Below are 23,572 nucleotides of genomic sequence, written 5' to 3'. Positions count from 1 at the left end.
ACTGTACCGTGTCCTATCTTTCCCTTGTTACGTTTCCCCTATATTTGTGACAATCATTTTATATTTGGATTGTCCCAAATCATTGCTTGTGTTCAACAAATTTCGTAAGATAGTGTTAAACCGTAACGAACAGTAAGCAAAACTAATCACCTAAATGTTGCAACTCTTTTGGTATATAAAACATTGAAATCAACAAGGTTAATGTAGCTTACTAATTACCATATAATGCAAAATCTAATTCAACGCCTCCTAGCGCAGTTGCTTATGCGGACAGGTTAAAAAAATGCCGGATAAAAATTTTGGTGGCTTGAATAATTTTTTATGAATTTTTTTTTTTTTTTTTTTTTTGTTACAACAAAGATAAAATCCTTGATAATAAAATTTTTTGCTTATTTTACAATTCGATGCAATCTTATGATTTTTGAAGATGTTTTTTCTACATCAAGATGTTTATGGCTTTGCCAACATATAAAGTTAAACAAGATTTTAATATAAAAATTTTAAATTAAAATTGGAAGTTAATATCGAACATCAGGGTATTTTTTTGGGGGGTGGGGAGGGGGGGAAGCTTAATATCTGATACGGTCCCTACATGGGGCCCAGAATATTAAACTGATTTTTGGAAACCGGAGGGATGTCGGGGCGTGCTCCGCTCCCTTCACGCGTGGGTCCGGTATTGCAATAACTCCGGGATCGGCGCACTCCTCTCGAGGGGAAATCAAAGCTCATGAACCTAAAAAACTGACGTCTTATGCGCTTCCTTATACATTGTTAAAACCTAACTGTAGTTTTCTAGCTGTTGAATATATTGAATATACATATATGTAGATTTTTTTTTTGATCCGAAAAACTGTTAATAATTTACAAAATTTAATGGTGAAAAAGCCAATGACCACTCGCCATAATTAAATTAAAATCCCAAACCTGGATTGAAGTCCCCATGCATCTTTTTCAAAAATAATATGCAACTATTAAATGCTGAAATTTAAATTGAACCTAGATTCGAACAGAATTGCTGAAGTGATTGTTTTTGGCCTCAGAGGGCTTGGTTCTGTGGTGAGTTGTTAGTAGTAGTAGTAATGACTAAGTGAGAAACCCCTGATTTAATTTTCTAAAACATCTAAACTTGCATTCAAAGGATCAATATGAGATCATTTGAAAATGGAATAGGGCATTGGTCTTTGCGAAAATACGTCAGATACTTGAATCAATGATGCGAAAAGGCCTTGCAAAAATTCATCTGGCTAATAAATTAGATCTTTTGAGTGACATTCAAAGCAACGGGATTTATGTCGAAAGATATTAGTAAAATGATTTCTATTGAGAACTTTCTTACCTGGCTGGGGAGCTGCCATGATCAGGAAAGAGGCGCTCCCAGTGTGAAGCCTATCAATTGCACTTCGGATTGGCTGACCCCTGTGATTAAAATCCCACATTTCATCTCGGCTCATTGAGTTTTGATTTGACATTCATTCAGTGCGGAGACGAAATAAAATCTATAGTGATACTCTGCTTAAAAGAGTTATAAACCAGTTTGACAAGATTTATAAACCTTTTAATTGTGGTATATGATTTAACATTGGATTCAAAAGAAGATTGACGAATAGAATCTACCACCTGTTCTGTTTGAATCTGGGGGGCCGTACAAGTTACGAAGTAGCCCCTAGTGTTGGTCGATAATTTGATCAAACGATATATCGATATTTTTACTTTCGATATTTCTGATCAGTTTTTATTCAGATTAACTCTTGGCTTTGCCAAAATTAAAAAAAAATTGGGTACTTATCTGTTAGCCACTACAAACTCGAGAATCTGAATCTATAAAATCATACAAAAACTGGTTTATTGCTGTTTGTATACGGAGACAATTAGCTTCGACTCAGTGGAAAACTACAGTGTAGCTATGTTTTAATAAATATTTAGTTGGTATTTTGGTTTATTTAGGTTAGGTTACTTATTGCATGCAGCCCCGCTATACTTAACCCCCACCCCTCTAGTGTGCAAATATACAGCCCAAATTATATATATCCTATCTATTTCCCAAGCATAGCGGTTGTTTCTACCCTGTACCTGTAGATCCAAATTCAAGAGTGTGTACTGGCTGATATAAAAGTACCAAAAATTATAATAAAAGGGTATTTTGCACAATATTTTTAAACTTTGAATAATTGAAAATCAGTCAATAAAAACAAACTTCGATTACAGGAGTGAATGTCATAGAAATCTAGACTTGAAATTACTCGGGCTCAGGATAAAGACAAATGACCTACTGGCTACTTTTGGCTATTCAAACTCAGCAAGATGTCAATGTTTTTTCCCTTAGCATTTGTTCTACCTTTCAGTGATTAAATAAAAATAAAAGAACACAGGTTTTTTCAACTGAAAGTAAAGTTCATCATTACAACTTAAAACAAATAGAAGTTATTCTGTATATGAGAGGGATGCCCTTCATATACGTATTTTCTAGTATTTTAAAAACAAGCTTCTTAGTCTAATTAAGTAGCCCTTGTGTTTCAGGAGTTGTTTTTAAATAATTGGAACTCTTTAAAGGAGGGGGTAACTCCCCTCACATACGGTAGGATTTCTTTTTGTTTTTAGTTTCAATGTTTCTCCCTTGTTTCCGTTGAAAAAACTTTTTGCTTATTTAATTTTTAGTTATTTTCATTTAATGCCCGGAAATCACGACTACAAAACCGTCCTGCTGAAAATTCTACCCAGAAATTTTCTTGTGGACAATTTCGCTTAGAAATTTCTCTTAAGCCTATTTTCATTTGAAAAAAAAGACTTGTCTTTCATTTAATTTTTGATCTTTTTCAAATCATGCCGAAAAGCCCCTTCAACAGGAAATTTTTCATTGAAATTCCATCCTCCGAATGGAAAGTTTCTTCCACGGAAAATCCTCTGATGAAGAATTTCTCCCACGAAAAATTTCCACATGGAGAATATCTCCTGCAGAAAATTCCGCCACGAAGAATTACACCCACTAAAAACTTTCCCATGGACAATTTCCCCTTGAGGACTCCCTCCCTACCAAAAAAAAATGTCTCAGGCAATTTTAACCTCTCTGAAAATTCTCCCCGGACAATATCCCCGGAACATCTTTAGATGTTAAATTGAATCGGCCAAGAGAAAGTAAGATGAATTTGATATAGAAGTTCTGACAAATTCTCCCGTCTAATATTTCTCCTTGTAAGTTCATCTTTGGAAACTTCCCTGCCCATGGAAAATTCTCACAGTGGAGATTCCCCTTGCGGAAAATTTCCCTCCCTAAAAACGTCTGTTTATTTCCAAATAGCCTAACAGAAACTATATGTAAACAACAGACAAAATTCATAACTTATCGCCCTTCCCCCGAGTATCATGGGGGGATCATGACAATGTCTTCGGAACATCTCAACATCATTAATTGAATCGGCAGAGAAACATTATGACGAATTTCGTAAAGGAGCTATGACAACTTCTTTGGTGTAATAGTCCCCCGGGTTCGTTCATCCCCGTACACTTCCCCGCCCCTGGTACATTCTACCTGTGGCCATTACCCCCCCACAACAGGTCCTCCTCCCCTACACAGATCTGGTTCCGTTACACTAAAAATACTAGCAGTAAAACCAATTCACATTAAGGTCGGAATGACATGTACTTCGGGTTCGGGGAGTCAGGTTATCACTGGAGGAACATTTTTTTTATCTTTCAACTACGGTGAACAAAATGAATATCTCAAAATTGGAATCGGGTGTTTTCAGGGAAAAAAGGGTGTGGGAGCGGGGCTAGTGGCTCTCCAATATCTCGGGTCACTTTAAAAGGGAACTAGAACTGTTATTTTCTTTCGAACGAGCACTTTCCCAACATTCTTGGGCCTTTGATTTGATGCGATCACGCTGGCGAAAAAAAGAGGAATAAATATACATACATCCGTGATTTTTATTCTGACAAAAAATACAAAATTCTACATTTATGCAGACGGGAGGTTAAAATCTTTACAGTAGGGTTCCATGATATGCTGAATCTGATGGTACACTTTTCTTTAAGATTCTGTGACTTTTTTTTGGGGGGGGGGGGGTTCTCCCCTTTCCCAAAAATCAAGGAAATTTTCTCAGGCTCGTATCTTTTGATAGGAACATTAAACTGAATGAACCCTATATACTTGGAATCAGCATAAAAAGCCAATTCTCTTTTATATGAGCAAGGTCTATCAGCTTAGAAGGCATTAATACAGCCAAGGCCTTTTGGAGGTTCTCAGCAACATTTGGAAGTCCTCCTGACTAAACGTATTTTGAGTATAACATCATTGTTCTTCTTCTCGCCCATTTCCCAAACAATTTTCTGTGTTGGATCTCTTATGCAGGACGTTCACCTGTAGCAGAAAAGGCCGAAAATAGTCAAATATATTCAAATATCGTTTTCGATATCGATATTTTCGTTTCGATATTCGATATCGATATTTGCTCTGATAAATTGATAGATCAATATCGATATTGAATATCGCCCAACACTAGTGGTGTTGGGCGATATTTTGATTAATCGATATATCAACATATCGATATTTTTACTTTCGATATTTGATATATCGATATCGATATTTCGGATCGGTTTTCGCTATCTAATGAATTTGCCGAAGTTCAGTAACACAATTGGTAAAAAAAGGGTATTTTGTATTTTTTTTCCAAAATTCAAATAATATCAAACCAAACAATAAAAATAAACTTTGATTACATAAATGAATACAATAAAAACCCAGATTTGGAATGATTCGGGCTCAGGAAAAGAGAAAAATAAACTACTGGCTATTCAAAAACATGAGTCTATGGGTATTCTCCACTAAAATTTGTTATTACTGTCCACTGACCACTTAGCCTGCCTTGGAAAACACTCTTTCAGAAGGGACACTGGTAGCGAGCACAGACATGAGTTTCATTGACTTTCACCACTTGAGTGGAAACGTTTCTCTTGAACTCTTCGCTCCCTATTGAAAGTTTGCAGAGCCATGATATATTCGGCTGCTGTCAAAGCATGTCCTACATTGACTATAAGGACTTCATCGTATGAACCCCACAAACTGGCTTGATTCTGATATGACTGCATCGCAGGGACTGCGATGGTAGAAGGCCAAATCTATCTCGTTTGTAATTTTGCTCTCAACTTGTAGAAAGATCGTCAGGTGAAATATACATTTTCTTGAAACGCGGGTAAGGATATGTGGCAATTGCGACGGGTCTGACTTGACCAAGCCTTATAAACCTACAATGCATTTCATTCAGCAAAGAATTTCGTAGCTCATTAGCCAGATCTGAGAATCCGCCAAAATCTACCTGAACAAGGTGGCGTCTCAAGATCTTAGACAAAGGCAGGACTTTCGAGATGGAGGGAAAGCTTTTAGAAGAGAACTCAATAGTTGCCTCTTTTTGAGAGTTTTTTGTTCGGTAAAAAGGGATTTTAAAACTTTTTAGGCTCATTAGTCTCTGAAGATTTAGCAGAAGATTTTTATGTTTAATGAATCTATGAACTGCATTTTACTCGAATAGAAAATATTATTTAGTCTGCATGAAAAACATAACCTCCATCTCTGCACATTTTTTCCCATCTTATAACGGCACCTTAAATGCCATTTACAGGGCGGGAACTTTTTGAGAGTTTTTTGTTCAGTAAAAAGGGGTTTTAAAACCAACTGATGATATTTTGAAAAACGATAATTGGAAATACTTCATATAATTTAAAACCCTCTCGTTCAAAATATGATAAGTTAATGAGGCATTTTCTGAAGACTTTGATTTAAATGCGATCTAAGCAAATACTTCGGTTATATAAGTAGCAGACGTCCTTAGCAAAAATACCGCAAATACCAAAATAAAGAAACGGTTAAGAGCCTATCTCCTTCAATGAAAGAGCCTATCTCCTTCAATGAAAGAGCCTAGAGCTTCTTCAATGAAATAACGATGACCAAAGTCACAAAGAAAGAAAAAAATAAATTAGAAAATAAAATAAATATAAAAAGAAAAAGAAAAAAATAAAAAGAAAAGAAACAAAAAAAAAATGTCAGAACCTTAGCTTCCTTACCTCACATGAGCCAGAAAAATATAATAGAGGTACATGAATAAAAGCTCGTTTCTTGCGATTCCTACACTTTTTGGCAGCCTAGTTTAACTTTTTCCAGGACTTACAGGTTGTTTTTTTCTTCGGTGTAGTCAGGCCTACACAAGATCATCCCTATAGACTTTACGCATTCTAGTAATTATTTCATTATAGTTATTTATTGTAAGGTCAAATGTTTTAGTGTTGCTCCCTTTTTTGAATTTTAAATATGTTGTCCTAGCTAATGATTTTTTAAAGGAATGTATTCTATTTCTATTATTTTCTAAGATGGCAATTAAAATATTCCAGTGTGAAAAAACTGAGAAGCTGAAAAATCAAATAAAGTATTTTGATGACAAACGTCAAATCAATATTTAAATATAGTACATTCTCGTCTTTTTTTTATCTCCGGTGTTATTTTTTCAATAATTGTCAAACTAGGAATACTTTAATTTGGTCAGTTATACTTATTTACTTATTATAAACTAGTTACCAAGGATAAAAATCCTCAAGAGCCATTGTGGCGTATAGGGTGTCGAATCGACTTTTCAGTTGCTGGGTCTTTTTTTAATAGACAAGTAGCGACCCTGTCACCCAACCATGCGAAAGCAAGAATCAACCCCAGGTCCCGTATTAACAAGTTTGGTATCATAGAACTAGCCGCCAAACGCCAGTAGAAGTGACCCTAGTACTCCGGAACGAACTCCAAATATGGGCATAGAGTCATTAGGGAGAACACGTGGCTAATGGGGTCAATGACCTCTTTTTTCCAAGTCAACAACAACAACAACGACCTTGACATTCGCTGAGAGCGTGCACTTACAACAACAACAACATCGACCTTGGAACACCTGTGCTGTCGACCTCAATTCACCTATCGTGAATCAATAATTCCCCTTAGAAACAACAAATTAATTTCCCCTTTCTTGACAGATCAATCAACCAATGACATCATCTGTCAGACTTTAAAAATTTTCGCATAGAAGCGATTCTCCAGGAATAGATCCAAGTCATTAATGTCATTGCCTCGGAAACAACTCTTTTGGTCGAACTCCAAAGGATATTAATAGTCAAAGGCCATGGAAACAATTCTCCAAGAAACATCTTAGCGATGAATTGTTTTAGCGCGGGAATCAGGTTTCTTATTAATTTGAAATGCATTAGCGCAGAGATGCCAAAAACAAAAGGAACACGCTGAATTACGTTTAGGGATTATTTGGGCGGAACTGTTTTAGACAGGTTATGGAACTATTTCGGCGAAACAGTTAGAGACATTTTAAAAGATGATTTTTGAAGAGATTTTAGAAGAGAATTTAATGGTGAAACTCTGTGGTCGTTATAATACACATGTTTCATTTGAACAATGTTGTGAGGTCCTCTAACCCAACCCCAAAGGGTTCCAATCCTCCTACCCCAACCCTGAAGGAAGCCCCCGGTCCTCAAAGGCCCCCCAAGCTCCCAAAGGGCCACTGGCGCCCCCAAAGGCCCACCCAGACCCCCAAAGCCCCTCCCCGGGCCCTCCCAAGGCCCATCGAGCTCCCAAAGGACCAACGGGGTCCCAAAGGCCCTCCACCGGTCCCCAAATGTCCCCCAGGCCCCCAACTGCCCCCGGACCCCCAAAGGCCCTCCCTGTGCCCCAAAGGCCCTCCCTGTGCCCCAAAAGCCCCCCCCCGGCCCCCAAAGGTTTCCCGGACCAGAGAAGCGCCGTCGGGATGCGCCGTGGGCCAGGAAAGCGCCGCAGGATGCGCCGCAGGGATGCGCCGCGGGTCAGGAAAGCGCCGCAGGGGATGCGCCGCAGGGAGGCACCGCAGGAAAGCACCGCAGGATGCGCCGCAGGGATGCACCGCAAAAAAAGTAAACTAAAAAGTAGAAATTTCGACATGTTATTCCCCAAACGCCCTCCTCAGACCCCCACAGGCCCTCCACCGGTCCCCAAAGGTCCCCCCGAGCTCCCACAGGACCACCGACCCTCAACGGACCCACAGGCCCTCAAAGTCTCTCCCCGAGCACCCGTCTTTCGTTGAGGTGTGTTGTCTGAAACCTCTGAATTGGGATGTGTAGTTTGCTACTTCAGGCTTTTCTGAGCTAAGGTTTCCTAGTATTTCCTAGGTGAATGTTGTCTGAAACCAATAGTTTGGGATGAGTAGTTTGCTATTTCAGGCTTTTATGAGCTAGGTTTCTTAGCCTCTCGTTGGTGTGTGTTGACTGAAACTTATGATTTGGGATATGTAGTTTGCTATTTTTGACTTTTCTGAGTTGGATTTCTTAGTCTTTCATAGGTGTGTGGTGTCTGAAACCTATGATTTGGGATGTGTAGTTTGCTATTTTCGACTTTTCTGAGCTGGATTTCTTAGCCTTTCATAGGTATGCATTGTCAGAAAATTATGATTTGGGATGTATAGTTTGCTATTTCAGGCTTTTCTGAGCTAAGGTTTTCTAGTATTTCGTAGGTGAATGTTGTCTGAAACCAATAGTTTGGGATGAATAGTTTGCTATTTTTGACTTTTCTGAGCTAGGTTTCTTAGTCTTTCGTTGGTGTGTGTTGACTGAAACCGATGATTTGGGATATGTAGTTTGCTATTTTTGACTTTTCTGAGCTGGATTTCTTATCTTTCATAGGTGTGTGTTGTCTGAAACCTATGATTTGGGATGGGTGGATTGCTACTTTTGACTTTTCTGAGCTGGATTTCTTAGCCTTTCATAGGTGTTTGTTGTCTGAAACCTATAGTTTGGGATGACTAGTTTGCTATTTTTGACTTTTCTGAGCAAGGTTTCTAAGCCGTTCATAGGTGAGTGTTGTCTGAAACCTATGATTTGTGATATGTAATTTGCTATTTCCGACTTTTCATAACCGGATTTCTTAGTCTTTCGTAGGTGTGTGGTGTCTGAAACCTATGATTTGGGGTGTGTGGGTTGCTATTTTTTTGACTTTTCTGAGCTGGATTTCTTAGCCATTCGTAGGTGTGTGTTGACTGAAACCTATGATTTAGGATGGTTAATTTGCTATTTTTGACTTTTCTGAGCTAGATTTCTTAGCCTATCATATGTATGTCCTTTCAGAAAATTATGATTTGGGAGGTGTAGTTTGCTTTTTGGACTTTTCAGAGCTAGGATTCTTAGTCAATCATATGTTTTTATTTTCTGAAACTTAGATTTTGGGATGATTATTTTTCTATTTCAGACTTTTATGAGATAATGTTTATTAGTATTTAGTAGTTGAATGCTGTCTGAAAATTATGATTTGGGATATGTAAATTACTATTTCGGGCTTTTTTGAGTTGGATTTCTTAGTCTTTCATAGGTGTGTAGTGTCTGAAACCTATGATTTGGGATGTGTTGGTTGCTATTTTCGACTTTTCTGAGCTTGGTTTCTTAGACTTTCTTAGGTTTGTGTTGTCAGAACATTATGATTTGGGATGTGTAGTTTGCTATTTCAGGCTTTTCTGAGCTAAGGGTTTCTAGTATTTCGTAGGTGAATGTTGTCTGAAACAAATATTTTGGGATGAATAGTTTGCTATTTTTGTCTTTTCTTAGATTGTTTTATTATTCTTTCTTTGGTGAGTTTTTACTGAAACCGATGCTTTGGGATATGTAGTTTGCTATTTTTTACTTTTATGAGATTGATTTCTTAGTCTTTCATAGGTGTTTTTTGTCTGAAACCTATGATTTGGTATTTGTAGAGTGCTACTATTGACTTGTCTGAGCTTGATTTATTAGCCTTTCATAGGTGTTTGTTGTCTGAAACCTATAGTTTGGGATGACTAGTTTGATATTTTTGACTTTTCTGAGCTAGGTTTCTTAGCCGTTCATAGGTGAGTGCTGTCTGAAACCTATGATTTGGGATATGTAATTTGCTATTTCTGACTTTTCATAACCGGATTTCTTAGTCTTTCGTAGGTGTGTGATGTCTGAAACCTATGATTTGGGGGTGTGTGGGCTGATATTTTTTGACTATTTTCTGAGCAGGATTTCATAGCCATTCGTAGGCGTGTGTTGACTGAAACCTATGATTTGGGATGGTTAATTTGCTATTTTTGACTTTTCTGAGCTAGATTTCTTAGCCTTTCATAGGTGTGTCCTTTCAGAAAATTATGATTTGGGAGGTATAGTTTGCTTTTTGGACTTTTCAGAGCTATGATTCTTAGTCACTCATAGGTGTATGTTGTCTGAAACTTCGAGTTTGGGATGAGTAGTTGGCTATTTCAGACTTTTCTGAGCTAAGGTTTCTTAGTATTTCGTAGGTGAATGCTGTCTGAAACTTATGATTTGGGGTATAGTCTTTCCTAGGTGAATGCTGTCTGAAACTTATGATAAAGGATATGTAAAGTACTATTTCGGGCTTTTTTGAGTTGGATTTCTTAGTTTTTCATAGGTGTGTGATGTCTAAAACCTATGATTTAGGATGTGTAGTTTGCTATTTTTGAATTTTCTTAGCTAGGTTTCTTAGCCTTTCATAGGTATGTGTTGTCAGAAAATTATGATTTGGGATGTGTAGTTTGCTATTTAAGGCTTTTCTGAGCTAAGGTTTCCTAGTATTTCGTAGGTGAATGTTGTCTGAAACGAATAGTTTGGGATGATTAGTGTGCTATTTTTGACTTTTCTGAGCTAGGTTTCTTAGTCTTTCGTTGATGTGTGTTGACTGAAACCGATGATTTGCGATATGTAATTTGCTATTTTTGACTTTTCTGAGCTGGATTTATTATCCTTTCATAGGTGTGTGTTGATTGAAACCTATGATTGGGATGAGTGGTTTGCTATTTTTGTCTTTTCCGAGCTAGATTTCTTAGCCTTTCATAGGTATGTGCTGTCTGAAAAATATGATTTTGGATGTGTAGTTTGCTATTTGAACTTTTCAGAGCTATGATTCTTAGTCCGTCATAGGCGTTTGTTGACTGAAACTTCTAGTTTGGGATGAGTAGTTTCGCTATTTCAGGCTTTTATGAGCTAAGGTTTCTTAGTCTTTCATAGGTAAATGATGTCTGAAACTTATGATTTGGGATATGTAAATTACTATTTCGGGCTTTTCTGAGTGGGACTTCTTAGTCTTTCATAGGTGTGTGTTGTCTGAAACCTATGATTTGGGATGGGTGGATTGCTACTTTTGACTTTTCAGAGCTGAATTTCTTAGCCTTTCATAGGTGTGTGCTTTCTGAAACCTATAGTTTGGGATTTGTAGTTTTCTGTTTTTGAGTTTTCTGAGCTAGTTTTCTTAGCCTTTCTTAGGTGAGTGGTGTCTGAAACCTATTAGTTGGGATATGTAAATTACTATTTCGGGCTTTTCTAAGATAGATTTCTTAGTCTTTCGTTGGTGTGTGTTGTCTGAAACCTATGATTTGTGATGGATGGATTGCTACTTTTGACTTTTCTGAGCTGGATTTCTTAGCCTTTCATAGGTGTTTGTTGTCTGAAACCTATAGTTTGGGATGAGTAGTTTGCTATTTTTGACTTTTCTGAGCTAGATTTCTTAGCCTTTCATAGGTGTGTCCTTTCAGAAAATTATGATTTGGGATATGTAAATTACTATTTCGGGCTTTTCTGAGTTGGATTTCTTAGTCTTTCATAGGTATGTGTTGTCTGAAACATATGATTTGGGACGTGTGGGTTGCTATTTTTTTACTTTTCCGAGCTGGATTTCTTAGCCGTTCATAGGTGAGTGCTGTCTGAAACTTATGATTTGGGATGGTTAATTTGCTATTTCCGGCTTTTATTAGCTAGGTTTCATAGCCTTTCATAGGTGTATGTTGTCAGAAAATTACGATTTGGGATGTGTAGTTTGCTATTTGAACTTTGCAAAAAGTTAGGTGTATGATTAGGTTAGGTTAGATTAAGTTAGGTTAGGTTAAGTTAGGTTAGGCTAGGTTAGCCGAAGTACGCGCGCGTACGTAGGCTAACCTAGCCTAACCTAACATAAACTAACCTAACTAAATCTAACCTAACCTAACAAAATAATACACCTCACTTTATGCCTGGCTCTCACCTAAACTAAGCAAACCTAAGTGAAGCGTACATGGGCTAACCTAACCTAACTTAACCTAACATAACATAATCTAGCCTAACCTAACCATACTCGCCGGAAAAGGTTAGGTTAACTTATCATGTGCGCTCATGATATGATAACCTAACCTAACTTAAACAGTGAATTTCCACCATTCAGACTGGTGGACTGAAACCCCAATATTGAGCTAGTGGATTTCCACCATTCAGGCTGGTGGACTAAGACCCTAATTCTGAGCTAGTGAATTTCCACCATTCAGGCTGGTGGACTTGGACCCCAATACTGAGCTAGTGTATTTCCACCATTCGGGTTGGTGGACTAAGACCCCAATTTTCCAACTCTTGCATTTCATGACAGAAATTCAAAATGAACTTCGAAAAATCAAGAAAATGTAACTGTGAGAAGGTAAAGCACAACAAGTCACTACTGAAATATTCCAACTCTTGTATTTCACGACAGAAATTCAAAATGAAATTTGAAAAATTAAGACATTGTAACTGTGATATGGTAAGTGTGTGTAAGTTTTTGTGTGTGTGTAAGTTTTGGAATGTGTATTTGTAAGCTTTCGTGTGTGTACTTAAGTTTTAGTGTGTGTGTGTGTAAGTTTTTGTGTGTGCGTGTAAGTTTTTGTGAGTGTGTGTAAGTTTTTGTGTGAGTAAGTTTTTGTGTGCATTTAATTTTTTGTGTGAATGTAAGTTTTTGCGTGTGTGTGTAAGTTTTTGTGTGTGTGTGTGTAAGTTTTTGTGTGTCTAAGATTTTGTGTGTGTTAGTTTTTTAGTTTTTGTGTTTTAGTTTTAGTGTGTGTGTGTGTGTTTGTATGTTTTTGTGAGATTGTTTGTTTTCATGTGCTTGTTTAAGTTTGTTTGTGTGTGTGTGTGTGTGTCTATGTGTTTGTTTGCTTGTTCTTTTGTGTTTGTGTTTGTGTGTGTGTGTTTATGTTTTTGTGTGTGTGTATGTGTGGATGTTGGTGTATTTTTTTGTGTGTGTGTGTAAGTTTTTGTGTGTGTGTGTGTAAGTTTTTGTGTGCATGTAAGCTTTTGTTTGCATGTAAGTTTTTGCTTGTGTGTGTTAGTTTTTGTGTGTGTGTGTATTTGTTTTTGTGTGTCTTATGTTTTGTGTGTGGGTGTTTGTTTTTGTGTGTGTTTGTGTTTGTTTGTGTGTTTGTTTGTGTGTGTGTGTAAGTTTTTGTGTGTGTGTGTGTGTATGTTTGTGTGTGTGTGTGTGTGTGTGTGTAATTTTTTGTGTGTGTTTGTTTTTTGGTGTGTGTGTTTGTTTTTGTGTTTGTGTGTGTGTTTTTGTTTTGTGTGTGTGTGTGTGTGTGTGTTAGTTTTTGTGCGTGTGTGTGTGTTTTTTTTTTTTTGTTTTTTTGTTTTTGTGTGTGTGTGTGTGTGTGTGTAAGTTTTTGTGTGTGTATGTTTTTGCGTTTGTTTGTTTGTTTTTGTGTGTGTGTGTGTGTGTGTGTGTTTTGTGTGTGTGTGTGTTTTTGTGTGTAATTTTTTGTGTGAATGTAAGTTTTTGTGTGAATGTTAGTTTTAGTGTGCTTGTGTAAGTTTGTGTGTGAGTGTGTGTGTGTGTGTGTAAGTTTTTGTGTGTGTGTAATTGTTTGAGTGTGTGTGTATGTTTTCGTTTGTGTGTTTGTTTTTTGTTTTGTTTTGTGTGTGTGTGTGTGTGTGTGTGTGTGTAAGTGTTTGTGTGGTTGTTAGTTTTTGTGTGATTTTAAGTTTTCATGTTATTGTGTTATTTTTTGTGTGTGTGTGTGTGTGTGTAAGTTTGTGTGTGTGTAATTTTTGGAGTGTGTGTGTAAGTTTTCTTGTGTGTGTGTGTGTAAGTTTTATTGTGTGTGTGTGTAAGTTTTCGTGTGTGTGTGTGTGTAAGTTTTCGTGTGTGTGTGTAAGTTTTAGTGTGTGTGTGTGTAATTTTTTTTGTGTGAGTGTAAGATTTTGTGAGTGTGTGTAATTTTTTGTGTGAATGTAAGTTTTTATGTGAATGTTAGTTTTAGTATGAATGTTTTATTTTTTTGTTAGTTTGTGTGCGTGTGTGTATGTGTGAGTAAGTTTTAGTGTGTGTGTGTAAGTTTTTGTGTGTGTGTGTAAGTTTTTGTGAATGTGTTTAAGTTTTTGTGTGTGTGTCATTTTTTGTGTAATTCTACTGTTTTTTGTGAATGTACATTTCTGAATGTGTGTGCAAGTTCTTGCGTTTGGGTGTAAGTTCTTGTGTGTGTGTGTAAATTTGTTTGTGTGTAATCTTTTGTGTGTGTAAGTGTTGACGTGTTTGTTAGTAAGTTTTTGTGTGTGGAAAAATTTAGAAGTGTCCGGCTCAGAAAAGCCCGAAAACGTGATTTACATATCCCAAATCATAAGTTTCAGAAAACACACTCCTATGAGCGGCTAAGAAATCTAGCTCAGAAAAGTCTGAAATAGCAAACTAGTCATCCCAAACTATTGGTTTCAGACAACAAACACCTATGATGGACTAAGAATCCTAGCTCTGAAAAGTTCAAATAGCAAACTACACATCCCAAATCGTAATTTTCTGACAACATACACCTATTAAAGGCTATGAAACCTAGCTAATAAAAGCCGGAAATAGCAAATTAACCATCCCAAATCATAAGGTTTCAGACAGCACTCACCTATGAACGGCTAATAAATCCATTTCTGAAAAGTAAAAAAATAGCAACCCACACATCCCGAATCACAGGTTTCAGACAACACATACCTATGAAAGACTCATAAATCCAACTTAGAAAAGCTCAAACGAGTAACTTACATACCCCGAATCATAATTTTCTGAAAGCAAACACCAATGAAAGGTTAAGAAATCTAGCTCAGACAAGTCAAAAATAGCAAACTAGTCATCCCAAACTATAGGTTTCAGACAACAAACACCTATGAAAGGATAAGAAATCCAGCTCTAAAAAGTCAAAAGTAGCAATCCATCCATCACAAATCATAGGTTTCAGACAACACACACCAACGAAAGACTAAGAAATCTAGCTTAGAAAAGCCCGAAATAGTAATTTACATATTCCAAATCATAGGTTTCAGACAACAATCACCTATGAACGGCTAAGAAACCTAGCGCTGAAAAGTCCAAAAAATCCAAAGATACATCCCAAACGATTGGTTTCAGACAACAAACACCTATGAAAGGCTAAGAAATTCAGCTCAGAAAAGTCAAAAGTAGCAATCCACCCATCCCAAATCATAGGTTTCAGACAACACACACCTATGAAAGACTAAGAAGTCCCACTCAGAAAAGCCCGAAATAGTAATTTACATATCCCAAATCATAGGTTTCAGACATCATTCACCTATGAAAGACTATGAAACCTTAGCTCTGAAAAGCCTGAAATAGCGAAACTACTCATCCCAAACTAGAAGTTTCAGACAACAAACGCCTATGACGGACTAAGAATCATAGCTCTGAAAAGTTCAAATAGCAAACTACCCATCCCAAATCATAAGTTTCAGACAACACATACCTTTGAAAGTCTAAGAAATCTATCTCAGAAATGACAAAAATAGCAAACCACTCATCCCAATCATAGGTTTCAGTCAACAGACACCTATGAAAGGCTAATAAATCCAGCTCAGAAAAGTCAAAAATAGCAAACTATATATCCCAAATCATAGGTTTCAGTCAACACTCACCAACGAAAGACTAAGAAACCTAGCTCAGAAAAGTCAAAAATAGCAAACTACTCATCCCAAACTATTGGTTTCAGACAACATTCACCTACGAAATACTAGAAAACCTTAGCTCAGAAAAGCCTGAAATAGCAAACTACACATCCCGAATCATAATTTTCTGACAACACATACCTATGAAAGGCTAAGAAACCTAGCTCAGAAAAGTCGAAAATAGCAAACTACACATCCCAAATCATAGGTTTCAGACATAACACACCTATGAAAGACTAAGAAATCCAACTCAGAAAAGCCCGAAATAGTAATTTAAATATCCCATATCATAAGCTTCAGACAGCATTCACCTACGAAATTCTATACCCAAAATCATAAGTTTCAGACAGCATTCACCTACGAAATACTAAGAAACCTTAGCTCAGAAAAGTCTGAAATAGCCAACTACTCATTCCAAACTCGAAGTTTCAGACAACAAACACCTATGAGTGACTAAGAATCCTAGCTCTGAAAAGTCCAAAAAGCAAACTATACCTCCTAAATCATAATTTTCTGAAAGGACACACCTATGAAAGGCTAAGAAATCTAGCTCAGAAAAGTCAAAAATAGCAAATTAACCATCCCAAATCATAGGTTTCAGTCAACACACACCTACGAATGACTATGAAATCCTGCTCAGAAAAGTCAAAAAATAGCAACCCACACACCCCCAAATCATAGGTTTCAGACATCACACACCTACGAAAGACTAAGAAATCCGGTTATGAAAAGTCAGAAATAGCAAATTACATATCCCAAATCATATGTTTCAGACAACACTCACCTATAAACGGCTAAGAAACCTAGCTCAGAAAAGTCAAAAATATCAAACTAGTCATCCCAAACTAAAGGTTTCAGACAACAAACACCTATGAAAGGCTAAGAAATCCAGCTCAGAAAAGTCGAAAGTAGCAATCCACCTATCCCAAATCAGAGGTTTCAGACAACACACACCTATGAAAGACTAAGAAATCCAGATCAGAAAAGTCAAAAATAGCAAACTACATATCCCAAATCATGTTTTTCAGTCAACACACAACAAAGACAGAATACTAAAACAATCTAATAAACTAAAAAATGATAATACTAATCATCACAAACTATTTGTTTCAGACAAAATTAACATAATAAATTCTATAATAACTTAGCTCAGAAAAGACTGAAATAGCAAACTACACATCCCAAATCATAATGTTCTGACAACACATACCTATGAAAGGCTAAGAAACCTAGCTCAGAAAAGTCGAAAATAGCAAACTACACATCCCAAATCATAGGTTTCAGACACTACACACCTATGAAAGACTAAGAAATCCAACTCAGAAAAGCCCGAAATAGTAATTTACATATCCCAAATCATAAGTTTCAGACAGCATTCACCTACGAAATACTAAGAAACCTTAGCTCAGAAAAGTCTGAAATAGCCAACTACTCATCCCAAACTCGAAGTTTCAGACAACAAACACCTATGAGTGACTAAGAATCCTAGCTCTGAAAAGTCCAAAAAGCAAACTACACCTCCCAAATCATAATTTTCTGAAAGGACACACATATGATAGGCTAAGAAATCTAGCTCAGAAAAGTCAAAAATAGCAAATTAACCATCCCAAATCATAGGTTTCAGTCAACACACACCTACGAATGGCTAAGAAATCCAGCTCAGAAAAGTAAAAAAATAGCAACCCACACATCCCAAATCATAGGTTTCAGACACCACACACCTACGAAAGACTAAGAAATCCGGTTATGAAAAGTCGGAAATAGCAAATTACATATCCCAAATCATAGGTTTCAGACAACACTCACCTATGAACGGCTAAGAAACCTAGCTCAGAAAAGTCAAAAATAGCAAACTAGTCATCCCAAACTATAGGTTTCAGACAACAAACACCTATGAAAGGCAAAGAAATCCAGCTCAGAAAAGTCAAAAGTAGTAATCCACCCACCCCAAATCATAGGTTTCAGACAACACACACCTATGAAAGACTAAGAAATCCAACTCAGAAAAGTCAAAAATAGCAAAGTACATATCCCAAATCATCGGTTTCAGTCAACACACACCAACGAAAGACTTAGAAAGCTAGCTCAGAAAAGTCAAAAATAGCACACTATTCATCCCAAACTATTGGTTTCAGACAACATTCACCTACGAGATACTAGAAAACCTTAGCTCAGAAAACCCTGAAATAGCAAACTATACATCCCAAATCATAATTTTCTGACAACGCATACCTATGAAAGGCTAAAAAATCCAGCTCAGAAAAGTCGAAAATAGCAAACTACACATCCCAAATCATAGGTTTCAGACACCACACACCTATGAAAGACTAAGAAATCCAACTCAGAAAAGTCAAAAATACCAAACTACATATCCCAAATCATATGTTTCAGTCAACACACACCAACGAAAGGCTAAGAAACCTAGCTCATAAAAGCCTGCAATAGCAAACTACTCATCCCAAACTATTGGTTTCAGACAACATTCACCTAGGAAATACTAGGAAACCTTAGCTCAGAAAAGCCTGAAGTAGCAAACTACACATCCCAAATCATAGGTTTCAGACAACACATCTCAACGAAAGACGGGTGCTCGGGGAGAGCCTTTGCGGGTCGGTGGGTCCCTTGAGGGCCCGTGGTACTTTGGGAGCTCGGAGGGACCTTTGGGGACCAGGAGAGGGCCTGTGGGGGTCTGAGGAGAGCGTTTGGGGGATAACATTTCGAAATTTTTACTTTTTAGTTTACTTTTTTTTTTGCGGCGCACCCCTGCGGCGCATTCTGCGGCACGTTCCTGCGGCGACTCCCTGTGGTGCATCCCCTGCGGCGCTTTCCTGACCCGCGGCGCATCCCTGCGGCGCATCCTGCGGCACTTTCCTGGCCCACGGCGCATCCCGGCGGCGCTTCTCTGGTCCGGGGGACCTTTGGGGGCCGGGGGGGCCTTTGGGGCACAGGGAGGGCCTTTGGGGCACAGGGAGGGCCTTTGGGGGTCCGGGGGGCAGTTGGGGGCCTGGGGGACATTTGGGGACCGGTGGAGGGCCTTTGGGCCCCCGTTGGGCCGGTGGGCGCTGGCGGGGCGTGGGGGGGGCCCGGGGAGGGCCTTGGGGGGGGGGGGGGTTCCTTGGGGGGCGCCGGTGGCCCTTGGGGTGCTTGGGGGGCCTTTGAGGACCGGGGGCTTCCTTCGGGGTTGGGGTAGGAGGATTGGAACCCTTTGGGGTTGGGTTAGAGGACCTCACAACACTGTTCAAATGAAACTTGTGTATTATAACGACCACAAAGTTTCAACATTAAATTCTCTTCTAAAATCTCTTCAAAAATCATCTTTTAAAATGTCTCTAACTGTTTCGACGAAATAGTTCCATAACATGTCTAAAACAGTTTCGCCCAAATAATCACTAAACGTAATTCAGCGTGTTCCCTTTGTTTTTGGCATCTCTGCGCTAATGTATTTCAAATTAATAATAAACCTGATTCCCGCGCTAAAACAATTCATCGCTAAGATGTTTCTTGGAGAATTGTTTCCATGGCCTTTGGTTATTAATATCCTTTGGAGTTCGACCAAAAGAGTTGTTTCCGAGGCAATGACATTAATGACTTGGATCTATTCCTGGAGAATCGTTTCTATGCGACAATTTTTAAAGTCTGACAGATGATGTCATTGGTTGATTGATCTGTCAAGAAAGGGGAAATTAATTTGTTGTTTCTAAGGGGAATTATTGATTCACGATAGGTGAATTGAGGTCGACAGCACAGGTGTTCCAAGGTCGATGTTGTTGTTGTTGTAAGTGCACGCTCTCAGCGAATGTCAAGGTCGTTGTTGTTGTTGTTGACTTGGAAAAAAGAGGTCATTGACCCCATTAGCCACGTGTTCTCCCTAATGACTCTATGCCCATATTTGGAGTTCGTTCCGGAGTACTAGGGTCACTTCTACTAACGCCAGGAGAAATTTATATGTCAGAATTAATAATGTACAAATACCATTAGTTTAATCTCTTACGACCGAATCAATTCTACAAACTTATTGAAGTTTCATATAATACATAAGCCATTTAATTTCTAAGATCTGGGAAAAAGTGTGCATTTAAACGAGAGCCCTAAAATATGCACTTTTACAGTAAAATTCCAATTTATATGCTGAGTGTTGCGAACGCATTTGCTCCTTTTCACATTTGCAGGGACGCAAATATATTAAATTGTTGCCAAAAAGAAACTGAGGAACTACTTGTGAAAAATATTGTGACTGAAAGCTTCTAGTTTTTTCTATTGGCTTAAAATTTCACACAGACGAACAAATGAACTGAACAGCTTTACAAAAGGCGGGACATTTCCTTTCTTTTGTGACTGGCTTTTTACATTAATAATAATAATAATTTATTTTTGACTCACTAACAATTATAAAAAAGTGGAGTAACAAAAGAAAATAAAAAGTAAAGACATACAAAAACAAAACACATGCAAAACAATATCAATATAAAAACTACAAATACAAATCAAAACAATCGCACAAGAGGATGAAAAGGACCCAACCGTTTGCAGGCCTCATGTTTTAACTTGGAGTCCAACTTGTTATATGACGTCAATATATCAGTTGCATTAAATATTCGAATAATCTTACGGTTTCTATACCAACGAGCCAAATACAAAAGATATTTACAATAACGGAAATACAAAACTCTAATATCCTGCATATCACTAGTATTAAAAAATGGGCGCAAACCTGATAGAAAAAGAATGGAATGGTCACAATACGTCACAGACTTAAAACCAACAGTATTAAACACACTTTTTAACACGAAATTATAAAAAGTAATTTTTCTCTTTCTCTTGTAATTACATAGTTTTGAACATACTTTGGTGGTTATAAAAAGGTCTTCCCTTTTGAGTTTCTTTGAGTTGAACCATTCCTGAAGTGTATCTCCAATTGCCTCTTCATTCATATATGAAAATGCTGTATCTATGTGCCGGTAGCCAACCTCCAGTGCTGTATCTATGGCTGTTTTTATCTCCGATGGCTCTGCCTAAACGGTAAATCAATCACAGGGATTATATGATAATGGTAATTCAAAAGACGGTATGTCGAACAATACGAATTATACAACAGAGCAAGAGAACTTAAAAAAAACATTCTTCCAGCAAAGGTGTCGAACCTTCCAGTGTAAGCAGGAGCGCCGATTCGCGAGAATGTAGGACGAAGATACATTTCCCCTTTCCTGAAGCCCCGCCCCTTTCCTGACGCCCCTGCTGATTCCAGGTGGGAATCAAAGGTCAAGCTAAGCTTGTATACCTCCATGGCAGTGATGGTAGTTAAAGGCAATGAGGCTTGATCTTCCGTCCCTGGGCAGCAGAGGAAATCCGTCAGCGCACCTCAAAGTGGTGGAAGGGTGTAAACACCACTGAGCTCCACGCCGAGTGATTTGGTGGCCAACGCGCTCCGCGTGACCCGCAAGACTGGGGACCTCGCGGTCAACTCTATTCCCAAGAAACATTGATGAATCTGAGACCTAGAAGAAAAGTTGTAACGGCTACGGCGTCCCCGGCAAGCGACGCGGCCCCCGTATTGGCGCGGGTGTCGAGAAGTAAATAAGCCAGCCATACTACGGGGTTCCCAGCAGGCGACGCGACTTCGAATATGGCGGCGAAGTCGAAAAATCCTTTTCACGCCATAAATCTAGGAAAACCTGCTATAGTCTTTAAACAGGCAAAATCTAAAATAAATATGGGATGCTGGATTGTAAGATCCGTCAAACTAGAAACCACGCAAGTCTTTTTTTGTCCATGAGATGGAGAAGTACAACAGACATACTTTGCATACCCGAGACCAGAATTTCTGGTTCTGGCTCCATAGTTATTACGGCTCCTGAAACGCTACATCAGTTCCATTTTTTATACTCCGGAGTAGAGGATAATTCGGGACTCCACGGAGTTGGTTTCATCATGAACCAAAGAACCAGAAATGCTCTCCTAGAATGGGAACCAGTCTCTTGTAGACTTGCCAGAATCAGAATAAAAGGAAACCCCGCAAATGTGTCGATAATTTCTACCTATGCCCCCACCCGTGACGCTGCTGATACGACCAAGGATGATTTCTACGGCAAGCTGCAGCAGCTGTCTTCTTCTGTTGCCGCACGTGATTACTTGATTGTTGCTGGAGCCTTCAACGCTAGAGTTGGTCTGTCTGACCAAACCACAAGAAAAGTCCTGGGAAAATTTGGACAAGGTTACAGATGCGAGAATGGGCAAAGGTTGGTAAACTACGCCTTGATGAACCAGCTTGTTGTCACCAATACCATATTTCAGCACAAACCTAGCCACCTTTTTACTTGGCATTCAAATGACGGTGTCACTAAGGCTCAAATAGACTTCATTCTCGTACGCCATTGCTGGAGCAGCTCCGTACAGGACTCTCGCTCTTACAACGGCGTGGACACAGGCTCGTAGTCTGGGTCTGACCACAGGCTTGTTGCTGCAAAAATTTTGCTACGTCTTGCAACTCGGAGAAAAAACAAGCCCAAGGCCGGATTCGACATTAGTAAGCTCCAAGACAAAGAAGTTCGGCAGGCCCTCAATTTGGAACTGACTAACCGATTTGACGCCCTCAGTTCTGATGAAAACCCAACCCCCGAGAAGAGATGGGAGACCTTTAAAACAGTGATGACAGAGACTGCCGATGAGATCCTAGGCCGATCAAAAATCAAACGACAGCACTGGATTACCGCTAGAACCCTGTCAATAGTCGGTGAGCGAAGACAAAAGATTGGCGGCCCTGAAGAAGAAACGAAAGAGCTGCGCAGACAGGTAAAACACTCTGTTCGTCAGGACCGCCGCCAAATGTGGGAAGATGCTGCCGTGTCGTTAGAGAAAGCAGCACGCTCACATGATACCCGCAAGCTTTACCAGATCCTGAAAGAATCCGTTAGTAAGAAAGCTGCTGTCTCAGAAATAGTCAAAGACAGATCAGGAAAAATCATCAGTTGTCAGAAGGAGCGATCAGCAAGATGGAAGGATCACTTTCAGATCCTCCTAAACCCATCCCCATCATCTGCTCCTGATGCTTTCCCACCTGCCGTCCCTAAGGAACCCTACGATGTCGAGCTGGATACACCGACCAGAGCCGAAATACTAAAAGCGATCAAGACCCTGAAGAACCACAAAGCCCCAGATGAAGACGACCTCCCCCTGGAAGTGTACAAACAATGCTCTGAGGTCACTGCTGAACAGCTCCATGGCGTTCTCGAAGAAGTGTGGAGGACCAATTATTTCCCAAAAGATTGGAAGACATCAGTCATTCTCCCTTTCTATAAGAAAGGAGATAAAACCTAATGCAAAAATTACCGCGGAATAAGTCTTATAGACATTGCGGTCAAAATATTCGGTATCATACTCTTGAACCACTTCAAAGGGGTAAGCGAGGAAAGAACCCGAGGAAATCAAGCCGGCTTTTGGCCAGGTGGAGGCTGTACTGATAATATCTTCGTTTTTCGCCTCATTATCCAGCAGTTTGAAAGATACAATCTACCCCTGATCTTGATGTTCCTGGACTTTATTGCCGCCTTCGACTCTGTCACTCGCCAGAAACTTTGGAAGATCCTAGAGAATGACGGAATGCCACTGAAGTTTGTTGAACTGATGAAGGCATACTATGACGCGTCAGTGAGCCGAGTTCGAGTCTATGGCGAAGAAACTGAAGAATTCCTGGTTGAGTTCGGAGTAAAACAAGGGTGCGTCCTCTCTCTAACTCTGTTCAATTACTGCGACGATTGGGTGCTTGAAAATGCCCTGTCGTCCTATCCAGGAGTTCAGATCAGAAAAAATCTTTCACTGACTGATATCG

The 23,572-nt window shown here is 38.8% G+C and overlaps 1 pseudogene; it reads left to right on the top strand.

Annotated features, from left to right (window-relative positions):
* The first annotated feature begins 603 nt into the window (after positions 1–603).
* Positions 604–700, top strand: LOC148949947 (U2 spliceosomal RNA; annotated as a pseudogene).
* Positions 701–23,572: the final 22,872 nt, after the last annotated feature.

This window comes from Artemia sp. Qi Xiang Cuo, chromosome 7 (assembly GCF_049724085.1).
Source record: "Artemia sp. Qi Xiang Cuo chromosome 7, ASM4972408v1, whole genome shotgun sequence".
Lineage (NCBI taxonomy): Eukaryota > Metazoa > Arthropoda > Branchiopoda > Anostraca > Artemiidae > Artemia > Artemia sp. Qi Xiang Cuo.
This window is presented reverse-complemented; position numbering and strand designations above follow the sequence as displayed.